The sequence below is a fragment of the Mus pahari genome, chromosome 3, assembly GCF_900095145.1.
Source record: "Mus pahari chromosome 3, PAHARI_EIJ_v1.1, whole genome shotgun sequence".
Lineage (NCBI taxonomy): Eukaryota > Metazoa > Chordata > Mammalia > Rodentia > Muridae > Mus > Mus pahari.
The window spans coordinates 49,282,917-49,296,657 of NC_034592.1; the positions used below are offsets into that span (position 1 = coordinate 49,282,917).

At 36.7% G+C, this 13,741-nt stretch overlaps 1 protein-coding gene across 6 annotated transcripts in view; it reads right to left on the minus strand.

Moving 5' to 3' along the window:
• The window catches only part of Kcnh7 (potassium voltage-gated channel subfamily H member 7), a 452,259-nt gene that overhangs the window by 160,289 nt on the left and 278,229 nt on the right, over positions 1–13,741 (minus strand). The window lies entirely within an intron of this gene.

A 13,741-nucleotide genomic window follows, 5' to 3' on the forward strand; every position in this document is an offset into this window, starting at 1 on the left:
TGTTCCAACAGCTTCTAGCTTCTACAGAGCTGAGTTACTTTAGAGCAGTACTTCTTGTCCTTTAGAGATACCAATGTCTTAATTACAATTTAGATTTCCAAATACAAGTAGCCTCCTAAATTTGAAATAGAATAGACCTTAATATAATGTCAAATTTTATATAATGGTAGCCCACAGTTTACAGATGCTTTAAAAAAATGCTTCAAGAATGATTTGCTGCACCTCCAGGCTTCAGCTGTATCTTCAATTCATCTAATAAAACAGTTAGCTAGAGCACTTGTCGAAGTTTCCATGGTAACAAACAGGCCAACTTTAGTAAACACAAAATAAGCAATTTAAGAGCACTCCATTAGAACTAAATATAGAAGTGCTTCGGGCCAGGCATCACAATGCACAGTGGTAAAACAGAGTCTGAAGAGATGTGAGAAATAGCCATTATGTACTTTCTTAATGAATCAAAACACATATTTATTTTGCCACTTAAAATGACATTTCCTGCATCATTTAGAATGTAATTCTGAATTCACAGATTTGTTATTCAGCAGTTTCAAATATTTCAACATTTGAGGTATACTTCTGATTGTGAAACAAAATATAAAACAGATCTTTGAGAAATCAATCAATGAAAGATGCAAGGATAGAGATCTAATAGGCTTGCAACAGAACAGAGTCGTTTCGCATTGGCTAATAAAAGGAAACCATGCCCTTCCATACAAATACTTAAAATTTACAGTCGAGTACTGAAAAGAATATAATTATCATGCTTCAGGAAAACAGTTCTATGCATGTATATCAGCTCCACACCTCATTGCATACGTATAAGTAATCTGAGATTTATTGTTTACTACTATTTCTTCCTACATGCTTCCATTAAGCAATATATCCTTTTGACAGTCAATTGAAGACTCACATTTACACCTTTTTCTCTTTTAGGGTTTTTTTGGGTGTGTGTGTGTGGATATATCCATCAATCTTTTGTAGCCTCTGGAAGCCACAGAGCGAAAGGAAAACACAGGAAATTAGGAGAGGCACATATATGGAAGGTATTTTAGCTTGCATAATTCTACGACAATCAAGGACTGTTGAGTTACTGCTCCTGTTTATTTTTTTCCTAAATAAAATGGTAGAAGCAAAAGGAACAGAAGAATAATCCATGCAATGTTATTTTAAAATTGAAGGAAAAAAAAAAAGACATACTCAATGTTGTTTTAACAGCATTAAGTCAAGGAAAAACTTAAACCCTGTTAAAATGCATTATGTATTCAAATGAAATTAATAGTGTTTGTTAAGAAGCAGAATATTTACAATAACATTGTTCATTATTTATCCAGGCATGCATGTGATTATGTTGCAGTAATATTAGATGGGTTCATTTCCATATTTTGTTTCCTGAGTGAAAAACCTTTCCAAAGTGAAAAAAGGCCATTTATGAAGAGCAGTGTAATTTTAATAAAATTTTCAGAAATTAAAGAATTTAAATTCTTGTTATTAGTCAAGAAAAGCATGGTGATTTGAATAGTAAAACAATTGTTTCTTTATTCATAAATCAGTGGCTTTCACTCAGCTGTACTGTAAAATGAAAGGCCATGAGTTAACATTTTGAGAGCATTTCATGTCTGTGATGTGTACTCACAGGGCATCCTGTGTACATGAGGAACAACATGGAGGTCAGAGTGACTCTACCAGAGTATGGTGGCTACAGAGTGGAGGGTAGGTCAAGGGAAATGAAAAACCACAAACTATGTGTGACCTGGAACTTCCCTCTTGCTTAGAAAGTGCTGGGAATTTCATGCAAAATTGCTATCATCTGGTTTAAAACTTTTGCTCTCATGTGTATGCAAACAAAAGCTTGTTGAAAACACCAGGATAGAAGGAAAGAAGGCACTTTAGGGAAATGCCATAGTAGGACTGGCAAGTGAGTCTAATAGTTTATACTACAGTGATGTGGGTTAAAGGTGCTGAGATGAAGCCTGAAGCGTGTTGAACAAGAAGAATGCCATGCTATTTCTTAAACTGGGATAGAGAAAGAGAGGAACTAGTTTTGAAGCTTGTGTATATTCATAGGGTTGTGAATATGGTGACTGTAAAAGAGCCTGCTGGATATCGACATGGAGAAGTTGAGAATGTAAACACCAGGAGTTGCAGTTCGGTTCAGTTTAGATATTGGTCTAAGTCAGTTATTAATCTGGAAGTCATTAGGGAAAATATTGCATTTCAAGGATGGATACGGGTAGTTAGGGTAGAGAAAGTTTGTAGTTTATCTCAGAGGCACATCATAGTCAAAGGACAGACGGACTAGACCCTATAAAATTCGTGGAGGCACACACAGTGAAGTGGGAGAAAAACCAACATTGTGAGGCATCAGGACTTCACAGCCAACAGTACCCCTAAAGGAGAGCTCTGCAAGCTTTTTCTGATAGGCAGAATGAGACCCCAGTAAACACGCACCACTTTAGAAACACTTTCATAGAATTATGTCCATGCAACTGCCTGGATACATTCAAGTGTGAATGGAAGTACAGGAAATTACACCTGACAATAGAAGATTCTTTTTAACAGTTTTATTAAATCGATGAAGTGGTCACAGTCCTAGCACAGGGCAGTAGCTAGAGAAGAATTTAAAGTATAATTTTTGTTAGAAACATTATGGTATATTTCTATACTTTTGCAAGGCGCATTGAACTATTTTCAAGGAAGTCTATCCAAACTTTGTTTACATTAAGTTATTTTATTACCTAAGTTCAAGAAAGATCTAATTCTATCTCAAGACATTTTCTTAGCTTTGCTTTGATCCATGATGATTTACTCTGCATACGGTACCTGTGAAAACATGATAACCCCTATTGTTGAAGAGCACTAGGTCCTCAACTGGAATGTCTGCCTCTGAGTCCTTTTTCCACTCTTTATTTACAGAGTAACTGTCTTGCTAAAACTAGTGGTGCAGCCCAGCTCACACTTTATGTATCTGTATCCTGTAAATTATTTTTATTGTCTAAACCTGCTCTTGGAATCAAATGAGTTAAAACCCACATAGCAAGGTATTAGGATAGAATTATTTATATATCATATATTAATATGATAATAGAATAGACCAAGCCATTCTCATTGTATTTCTATTCCTGGAACCAAAAAGCAACTTGGGAAGGAAGGATTTTATTTAGCTTACTCTTTCGTGTCACAGTCCATCCCTGAGGGAAGTCAGGGAACAAATTCAAGCAAGAACATGGAACAGGAACTGAATAAAGCAGACTCTAGAGGAATGCTGTTTACTGCCTTGCTTCCAGACTCATTTTTAGATATACCCTTATGCAACAAGGACATCCTTTCTAGGGGTCACACCCTGCATAGAGGCCTGTGCTCGTTCCATCAATTGGAAATGAAGAAAATGTCCAATAGACATACCTATAGGACACAATGGAGAAAGCACAGTTATCTAGTTTCTATTTAGTTGGGAAAATCTATCCAGTACATCAAAAACTATGATGAGACCAATCTATCTCTAATCCTGCAGATTTACAAAGCCATCAAACTTATTCCACACACATAAAGCAACATGGGCGTGGGATGGAGATTGGAATAAAGGGAATGTGGAAGAGAGTTCTTTGGGGAGAGCTGACTTGGGGCTTCCCTTTATCCCATCTCAAGAACTTGTATGTAATGTCCTGTATAAAATATAAACTTTTAAGGGTCCAAGAAAATTTAAAGGTACTCCCTAATAAAGTATACTTCTCAAAATTGAGATCGAGGATTTGTGTTTGGAAGATACTGAAATGCACAGTAGGTAGGTTGTGGTCATGGAGCCCTAATTCTGCATGCCATGGCAGAGTAGCTGGAACTTGACAGTGGCCTGGGCAGGGGCCATTTTCCTGTATTCATGCAACGGACTAAGCACATCCCAGAACTAGGAGAGGACTTCAGAGTAAAAGGCAGGAGGGCAATCCCATGATGATAAGTACCATCTGAATCACTATTCCAAGAAATTGCAGGAAAAGGCAGCTAAATGGAGAAAGTCAAATGCATCCTCTCAAGGGCCCATTCACCTGTCTGGGAGAGGCAGTTTCAACTCTGAATATCTGCTAATCCCACAGAAGGCCAACAAACCACCAGGTGTACACTGTTCTGCCCCCAAATTTTATACCCCGAGAGGAGCAAATAGAAACCAGCATATCGGGAACCAGGTAGATCAGTCAAGGCACACTGATGATGCGTTAATGCAGGTCAGAAGTTGTATCTTTAGTTCTGTAGTTCTACAACAGAAAGTCAACAGAGGCCCAATGGCTGTAAATGATGCATCAAAGGATGAACCTGTTAAATTATCATCCAAATAGCAGTCAGTTGTCTCCAGTGAGTCAAGTTCATGGCATGATGACAAACGAAATAAGTAGCATTGCTGCCCCAGCGTAAGCTTCGTAGTGTTCTACAGCTCCTGTTCACACACAAAACACTTAGAAAAATATTTAACCTGAAGTAAAATTCAATAACATGTGCTATTACATTTGCACATTGGTTCGGTGTCTTCAGAGAGCAAGTATGATGGCTATTCTTAGTTTTCAATTTGGCTACAGCTGAAGGTAACTAGAACCCAAGGGCCTGAATAGATCTATGAGGGATTTTCCTAAATAATTTGAAGTAGGAATCCATCTTTAATCTAGGCTACCCCTTCTGGTGGTAGTCTGTATAAAGGACATGAAAGAAGGAAGCTCTTGCTTTTTGTCTGTCTTCTCTTGCAAATCCATTACTTTATTGGCATTACAAACTCCTTCTTTGGGATTATGGTGTATACTAAAGACCAGCTTAGACATCCAGGCTTATGGATTGAAGAACTACTGGATTCTTGCACTTTTAACTGATAGCCATTGGTGAATTAGCTGGACCACAGTCCATAAGGTACCCAATAAATTTTGTGTGTGTGTTCATTCTATTAGTTTTGTTTCTCTAGAGAACCCTGCCTAATGCAGAAAGGTAAGCCCTCAGACTCTGTAAACAATTTTCTTTTACCTTCTATCATTCTTAGTGATAGAACCACAATGTTTAATTTATTTTGAGGGCATCAAATAGAGATTATTCTCTTCTGAACTGACCAATTCAGCAAATACTTGGGAGCTTTCATTCCATTCTCTCTAGTAGACTGGAAGGCCTTTGAAGATTAAAAAAATATTGAAGGATGGCCTTATAATAAAAATAAAAAGTAGCAATCTCCAGAGAGAAAAATCCTCATCTTAGAGGCAGTGCTCTTCACTTTGAATAGAAAGACATGTTACAAAATCAAAGGGAATGTTGATCTCATATAAGTTGAAAGTTCCTGGTCACTAACGACTGACAGTAGACCTATGCAAAAGAAATGGGAAAACAAGTCAAATTGGTACTTGGCTTTCTCTATGTAATACTCATTTTCTTTCTTTCTTTCTTTCTTTCTTTCTTTCTTTCTTTCTTTCTTTCTTTCTTTCTTTCTTTCTTTTTCTTTCTTTTTCTCTTTAGTCTTTCACTACTCTCTCCTGGCCTCCAAGGTAAAAAAGTGTAAGCTTTTATATATTAATAAGGAGAACTGTGAAAATCACCAATATTTTTAATGAACTGAGAAAACATAATTGATTACCACTTCCAGTGGAATTTTTAAAGCGGAGAATAGGGTTGAACAAAAACCCAATAGACAGTCCTCATATAGCTTGCATTAGAAGAACTATTTTGATTTTATATTCAAGACATTTTAGATACTCCCAATCCATTTGGCCTGTCTCTTAATACACCATTGGCCACATTGGGACTCAAGGAAAGGGTCATGTAATGAAATATTGGAGAACTAGAAAATTACTGATTGGAGAGTTTATGTGACTTCATTTGTCCATGTACATATTAATAGACTCTTAATTCCTACTTATGGTCCACTCCAGAAATCAACACAGCATCTACAGAAGATCTCTATAGAGCAGTACGTCATCCCAAACTGTCAGATAACATTCCTTGACATGACACATTAATAACTTTTACCCATAGATCGCATGATGGTGCCAATCATATTTTGAGTTGATAACTGATCCCTTTTCTCCCTCCCCCCACCCCGCTTTTGAGATAGTTTGCATAAAGTTGTCCGCAGGAAGGTACTCGTGAGCAGGATAGAGGGACATTTGTGACGACAGTGGAACAAAAGCCTGTAGCTTTAAGAAGTTAGAATTGGAAGTCCAAGAAAACCAGCTTTCTGGGTTCTGAACCTGACACATTATTGAGCTTTCCTGTGTTCTGGCTTCTGAAGCTGCAGAATGAGAAGCATGCCATATCAAAGCAAAGCAAATGGACACTATGATGACGATGGGTAGAGGCAAGCTACTGCTTTTAATTTACTGCGAAAAGCCTTGCTGAGGAAAACACACCTCAGTACAGAAATAAGGAAACCTGTGAAGTATAAAAAGTCTGAAGAAAATTCAGGGAGAGGTCAGCAATGAATACAGAGACTCTGCTGTGGACTCCACTCTACCTCTGTAGACTCTACGTGCTGAACCACCATGTGACTCGATTCGGCCAAAGTTCTTTCAAGGAGTAAAATAAGACTGTAGGTGGGATTTTAATCCACCAGACTTCTTCCTTGCTAGGAGCGAGAGAGCAAAGGGATGCCCCTGGCACAGGAGAATATCAAGGTATGTAGTAAAGGATAACCATTTGCAACCCCAAACTGCTAGCTCTAACAGTGAGGGAGAGGCTCCTATCATATAAGTACATAGCTGTGTTATTTTGGTTCAGCAGCCTGTATGGAATATTATAGCCTCAACCTGGAGAAGTCAGGAAAGTGGCCAGTCTGGCTGAAGCAGATTAAGCTGGGGTGCATTGAAATGACTTTGGCTGGTAGTGTGAATCCACAGAGTGAACTGAGCAGGGCAATTGATGGCTTTGGAAGATTAGTGCAGTAAAGGACATGTGACTTCTTTGACATTCTACTACAAGTACGTAATGTCTTTTGGTCACAGTCACCTCCTCTTTTTTACTTTCATATCTTTGTAGTTATTTTTGGTGACCCTGTGAGTTTAATTAAGGTTGCTTATAGAAGCATGGGTAAGAGGTTATCATGTTTATTAACTCTAAACTGTCTAACTGCACACTAGAATACACTTTAGGTATTCCACTAAGGTATTTCCACTAAGGTGGAAAAGATGGATGAGTACAGTGGGAGACCTTTCCTTGATGTTTTGGGAATTTAGTCTATGAGTGTAAGGATGTGACAAGTTGTTCTGAGCATGAGAGTACCTTATGAAGAAGTACTTCATTGTACAGAGAACTTAGACATGGGCTGCTGTAGCTATTAGTGGTGCCACAAGGAAAATATAAGTTCAGAGATATAGGAGCTATATATTTGATTGAAGAGACAGGGGTACATTTAGAAAGACCATTAAATAACTCTTCCCCAATATCATAACAACAAAAATAAATGAAGCAGTCAGTTCAAGTGAGCACATACAGCCTGTTTGGTCTGATGGATTTGGTCTAACTTGACTGGTGTGGGAGGTATGCAGCTATCAGTAGAGCAGTAGTCATTTTTTATTTCCCAACCACTTTGCTAACTCTAAAGGAACATGCTGCAAACGAACAGGAGGAACCCATGTGAGTTAATAAAAATGCTTTATCCAGATGCATTATAAATAAAAACACACTTTAAAAGTCACATCTTATGTTTAAGAAAAAAAATCCCTAATATGATAAATGTATTAACTCTCCATCATAATTAAATGATTGTAATCATAAATTTAGATGACTTGAGTCCTTAATGGAGCAACAAGGAACTGTAACTGTCCTTTCAGACTTTTCTAGATAAATATTTGTTGCAGGATTTTCCTTGTCCAATCACATTAGGGCAGTGGGAGGCTTGTGATTGGACAGAAGAAGGGAGGCGGAGCGAGGAGTTGAGAAGACACAGAGAGAAGTCTGAAGAGAGCGAGAACCAGAATGGAGGCTGATGTGGTGTTATGAAAAGGTTAGAATAATTGTGTTAAAGCTTTATCTTTACCATTTGGCTCTGAAATTATTGTATTGGCATCTTGTAAATTGTGTTATTATTGATACATAAATCTGATTGGCTAATTATGCATAAGAGTCTTGATTCTGCTGGGTAATTAGGTGTTGAGTTGGTTAACCAGGGGTGCATGAGGGATTGTGTGAAAGGGAGAGGAACTGTGGTGGGGCGACATACAAAAGATGGCCTGGTGGAAGCCATGTGGCCTAGCAGGGCTGGCGAGTTAGCAGGCTTCAATATCTAGCTCTAGATATTTCCCACAACAAATACTATCTATCCATTGCTTATCAATTTTTTTAAATGGCAAATTTTTCTAATTTATATCAATTTGGGTATGACATTCATGTTCTGCTATGTGGTAATAGTAAATGTCTCGTGTATCAGCACAAATAATTTGTATGTAATTATGTCTGATTTAAATGATTTTAAATACACAAAATAACAAGGTTGTACTACTCTTGACATTGTATCTCTGTATGCATGTAGGACTACCATTTATCCGAATCTTGTGGCTTTTTTTTTTTTTTACAATTTTTAAAGTTCTTTTTATTAAAAAGAAGCCTTCATAGTGGCATTGTTTAATAAATATGAATGATAACCAGTGTTTTAAATTTTTTATACTTAGTTTTCATTACATTTAAAAATTATGTGTACATGCGTGTCTTATACATGTTGCTGAGGCTGTATACACACATATATGCAAGTATGTGTGTGTGATCCTATGTAACTGGAGGCCAGAGGGCAATGTTAGGAGTTTTTCCTCAATTGATCACTGCTTTGTGTTTTGAGACACAGTTTCTCATTGAATATGGAATTGTTTGATTTCATTTAACAATACTAGCTGGCCAGGAAGACTCAAATTTCGTGTCTCTGCATCGTTAGTGCTAGGATTATAGCTGTACACTACCACACCAGCCTGGGACAGAAAGGGGAAGGGTATGCAGTGAATCGGATTCTGAATTGAGGTCTTCTTGCTTATACAACAAGCAATTGACAGACTTGGACATTTCTTCAAACCCTCGTCACGTCTCTGATCTCTATTGTGGCTGCCTGTGCAGTTACTTCCTCATGAAATAAAAGACTCTTACATCCTCAGTTTATCAGGCATCACCTGGCAGAAGCTGATAGATAATACTACAATGTGTATTATGTGCACAACTGGAGGTCCTGAGGCATAAGGGGTAGGAGGGTTGGCAATACTGTGTACAGTTTCCAAGTAGAAATGGCTGCTTCCATCGCTTTTCCTGTTTTTTATTTTATTTTATTTTATTTTATTTTATTTCATTTTATTTTATTTTACTTGTTCACTTTATGCCCCTCTCACTGCTCCCTCCCAGTCACCCCTCCCACATTCTTCCCTATCCCAGCCTTTGTTTCTTGGAAGTCAGAAGGCGTGCCTTGGGGATTTCTGGGAACAAACAAGCTGTTGCTAGTATCCTTCCGTATATTACCACCACAAATATGGCCATCATTTTCTGAATGCATGCCATGTGACATTCTCTTTTCATGAAAAAGTTTCCCTAGAGAACTATTCAATTAAGTCGTAGAATCTTAAGTTTGAGCTCTAACATATCCTGTAGATATCCCTTGAAATTGAATGTATAAAATCTGGAAGTATAAGGAAGGCTTATAAAACTCAGGAAATAAAGTTCACAGCTTAATAAAGTTCCTAAAATTTACAAGATTCATAAGGCTCCCATTCCCAAGGATCTGCTAGTAGTAAATACTGGGGAGAATGACTGAGTTTTGCTCCTGTGGGGGTCATGAGGTGTCATCCATGCTCAGGTGGTCTTTTCAATGATGCAGCTGTCTTTGAATAACCACATCTCTATAGGTAACTCCTCACTCATATTTTTTATGTAACCAGTAAACTCACTAGCTTGTTAATCTAGACTCAGGTTGAATGTTTTCGCTGGTCTGTCACTGGTATCCTATCTGGGGTGAGTAAATGTTTCTTCTTTCCCTAGCAGGAGTCACTGGTTCATTCTTTCTTCTGTATTTCTTCCTAGTACTCTAGGGAGAGATTACTGTACCAAATATGTAGCAAATACCTGTCTATGGTAGATGTTTAAGATCTATTAGTATTATTTAGAAGTTTACAGGCTTAGATTCATTTTAAACTAGGAAACCTTCTTCTTTGTACAATGCAACATCTCCTCTCTCTCTCTCTCTCTCTCTCTCTCTCTCTCTCTCTCTCTCTCTCTCTCCTTCATTCCACTCCTCTAACCCCTTCCCCTCCCCTTCTTTATGAAATTCCGTGTCTCTGTCTCTGTGCCTCACGAATATTGGGCAATGGCTCTCTGCTTAAACTACATCCCTAGCCTTCAAGTTCTGTTTTAGATGAATTTGTAGTTAAACTCTAGCTGTTCTCAATATCATTGGAAGTTATTAAATTGTTTAATGTTGTCTTTCTCACATAGAACAGGAAAGGAAATAAATATAATAGGTCACTTAGGTGTTTATGGAAGAGGTACAATTTTAGATAACAAAACACTGGTCCAGGAAAGGATGGAAGATGCTAAATGCTGTGCACCCGTTTGATATATTGTGCTTGGTAATGTTTCTTGTCTAAGATCTCAGTGATCTGATTAAATCAAACTGTCACATTAGATCATGTATATATCATCCATTACTTTCTCACAAGCTTGTTTTAATGTATTTGCTAAGTAAAATATAATATAGTGTTTCTAATCCTAAATCCAATTTGTACCTCATAACAGAGATCACATTTTAACATATAAAAGCACTAATTCAAGAATCCAATAGTGTCATATATCAGAAAAAGTTCATGAGCTATGTATGTGACAGTTAGGCAGGATGAACCTGATTTAAGTATTTGAGGGATGGCCAGATGAATGTGCTTTTTCAAAAACATTTTTAGTTAAATAGCAACATATTTACTTCAGTAGAAAAATAAAAGCATATAATTTTTTAAAAAGTCACCACAAACATCTCAAATTTTCTAGCCATAAATGTAGACATTTCATGAACTATATGTAAAGAAATATTTTTCACTGTCGTTGATCAGGAGTCATTTCCCCCTCATTTTTGATATAGAGTATATGAGAATTCACAATTTTTAAAATTGATTTGTTGAACACTCCTAGCCATTAAAACATTTCCAGTGAGATTTATGTTCAGATGTTAAGATGTTCTCTTTGATGATCAGCTTGCAAAATTGAATATTGAAAATACTCTGTTTCTATTAATGATCAATTGCAGATGAATGACTTGATGTTTGAAATTAAAATAAAACATACATTTTGTCTTATTATTGGTTAAGAATATCTTTAAAGATGAACTGTTAGCATTACCGGGTTCTCTGACTTCACTCACTTGGAGGTTTGATACACTGAATCAGTAGAGTAGACAAATGTAAGTGCAAACTGGAACTGATGTTCAATGTTATATTCATTCTTTGGAAAGACCAAGCCTACATTTATGGTTAGAAAATTTAGGGTATGTTTGTGATGGCTTTTAAAAAAAATTGTAAACTTTTATTTTTCTACTGAAATAAATATTTGCTTATTTAGGTAAAATGCTTTCAAGAAAGAAGATTTCTCTGGCTACCCTTCAAATACCTGCACCAGGCTCATCCTGCCACGTTGTCATTTGTTCAGACATGTGGCACCAACACTGATCTGACCGAGAATATAAGCAAACGCGCACATCATGTTATGTGTGCAGGATATTAAGGACAGAACGTAATGTAGACCCAGGGACAATGTATTCATTGTGTTTATATGACTGCTAACTGATATGGTTGGATGTGTGGCAAACTGTCCATGAGGTTCTGTGCTATTTGAAAGGAATTGTTGTTTAGGAATTATTGTTTTTTTTATTTTGGGGTTTTGTTTTTTCTTTTCTTTTCTTTTCTTTTCTTTTCTTTTCTTTTCTTTTCTTTCCTTTCCTTTCCTTTCCTTTCCTTTTCTTTCTTTCTTTCTTTCTTTCTTTCTTTCTTTCTTTCTTTCTTTCTTTCTTTCTTTCTTTCTTTCTTTCTTTCTTTCTTTCATTTTCTTTTTCTTTCATTTTTTTTTGCTCTTTTCTGCTTTCAAATTGACCAAAGTTATAAAATAATAATAATTTAGAATGAATAACTATACATTTGACAAATTTAGCCAGGACTTCTGTTTTAGATACTTACAGTGTAATAAGTACTGTCTTACAAATTGGAAGTTGTACAAACATGATCAGAAACATGGAACTGGCACTAGGATAGGTTCAAGCATACTGTGCTTGCATAAAAACAGGGCATGACCTAAATCATTCAGAGCTTCATATTTTCCTCACAGTTCTGTTCCAGTCTATGTATTTGGGACATTCTTCATGACTTCGTACAACAAAATGACAATTTTAAAAATTACAAACTCATTACAAACAAACTCAGGCCTTATCTGTAAATCCCAAGTGATGAGTAAGGACCGCATTTAGATTATTATTAAGGCCCTTAAGTATGTTAGAAACAAATTTTAATAAAATGAGAAAGAAGTGAAATTGAAGTTTTAATAATTATTTTATTTTGTACCTTGGCCTTCTCATGCTTTCAGATAAATGACTAAAATATCCTATTTCGCTATTTCGCTTAGGCATGTTAAGTTAGAATTTACATTTTCTTTTTATGCCCACACTGTTGTTGCAGACTAGTAGCAGGAACATAAACACATTTGAGGAAATCAGGATTACAGAATCTATTTCTAGTATGGGTGTTCTGCATGACCAACCTTGTTGGGGAGCACCCTATTCCCCTCGGGCTTTGACACCAGGCCTTGGGGCATGTGGCTGCTACAGATGTTCTCTGTTCCCTAAGGATGTGTGAGGCAGCATGTGCCTGCAGCAGATGACTCATGACTGGGATTTATTTTCAATGCTTTCTCTTGCTTGGGATATATTTGACAAAGGTAGCAAAAGAAGGGGTCCACATTTAGTGCTGTTTCATGTCTAACATATTTCTGGATATTTTACACAGCCTGCTATTTTTTAAATTGACAGGAGAGTAACTGCTATGGTCCAGTTGCTCATAGACTGTGGAGATGATATAGAGGTATTAGGCTGAGTATAATGTGATATGTTTTTCTGAGTGACAGTGTGCATCTCTAGTGTAGGTGGCAAACTAAATCCTCTGTGCCCGTTCTCCAGGTGTAGACTTCTGGGTCTGACACTTGTTGTTGTTTAATCTTGGGATAAATTACTGAAGAGCTCTAGAAGTTTTTCCTTATTTATAAATGGAAACTCTATTACAGTCGAATTCATGGAGTGAATTGAATTATCCAACATCTATAAAAAGATTATAATACCACCTTTGTATGTATGATTATATCAAAAGAGAAACATCAAAGAATAATTGTGTGTGTTCTTGCTAGCAAATCATTAACAAATAGACAGGACTGATAGTATGAGAGATAAGAGATAAGGTGCTTGTAATATGCATATTGCTCCTGTGAACTTCTGATTGTTTACAAATCAAATTTCCTATCCTGCAATCTTATAGCTTCCTAGTTGCTTTTTTAGATTGTGGTAGTATTTCTCAACATATTTTGAGTCTTTGCCTTTCTACAGATTTACCAGTCTGTGCGTTCATCCAAGACTGACTTGCTGACTTCAAAAGGCATAGAAGGCCTTGTGTTAAGATAAGCGACTACATCTCAGCTATTGGGAAGAGTATTTTTAAAAGTAATTTCTGTGTACCTCTGCTGTTTATTCATAACAAGAAATAGGTGAATATAAAGTTTAGAGTAAACTGCA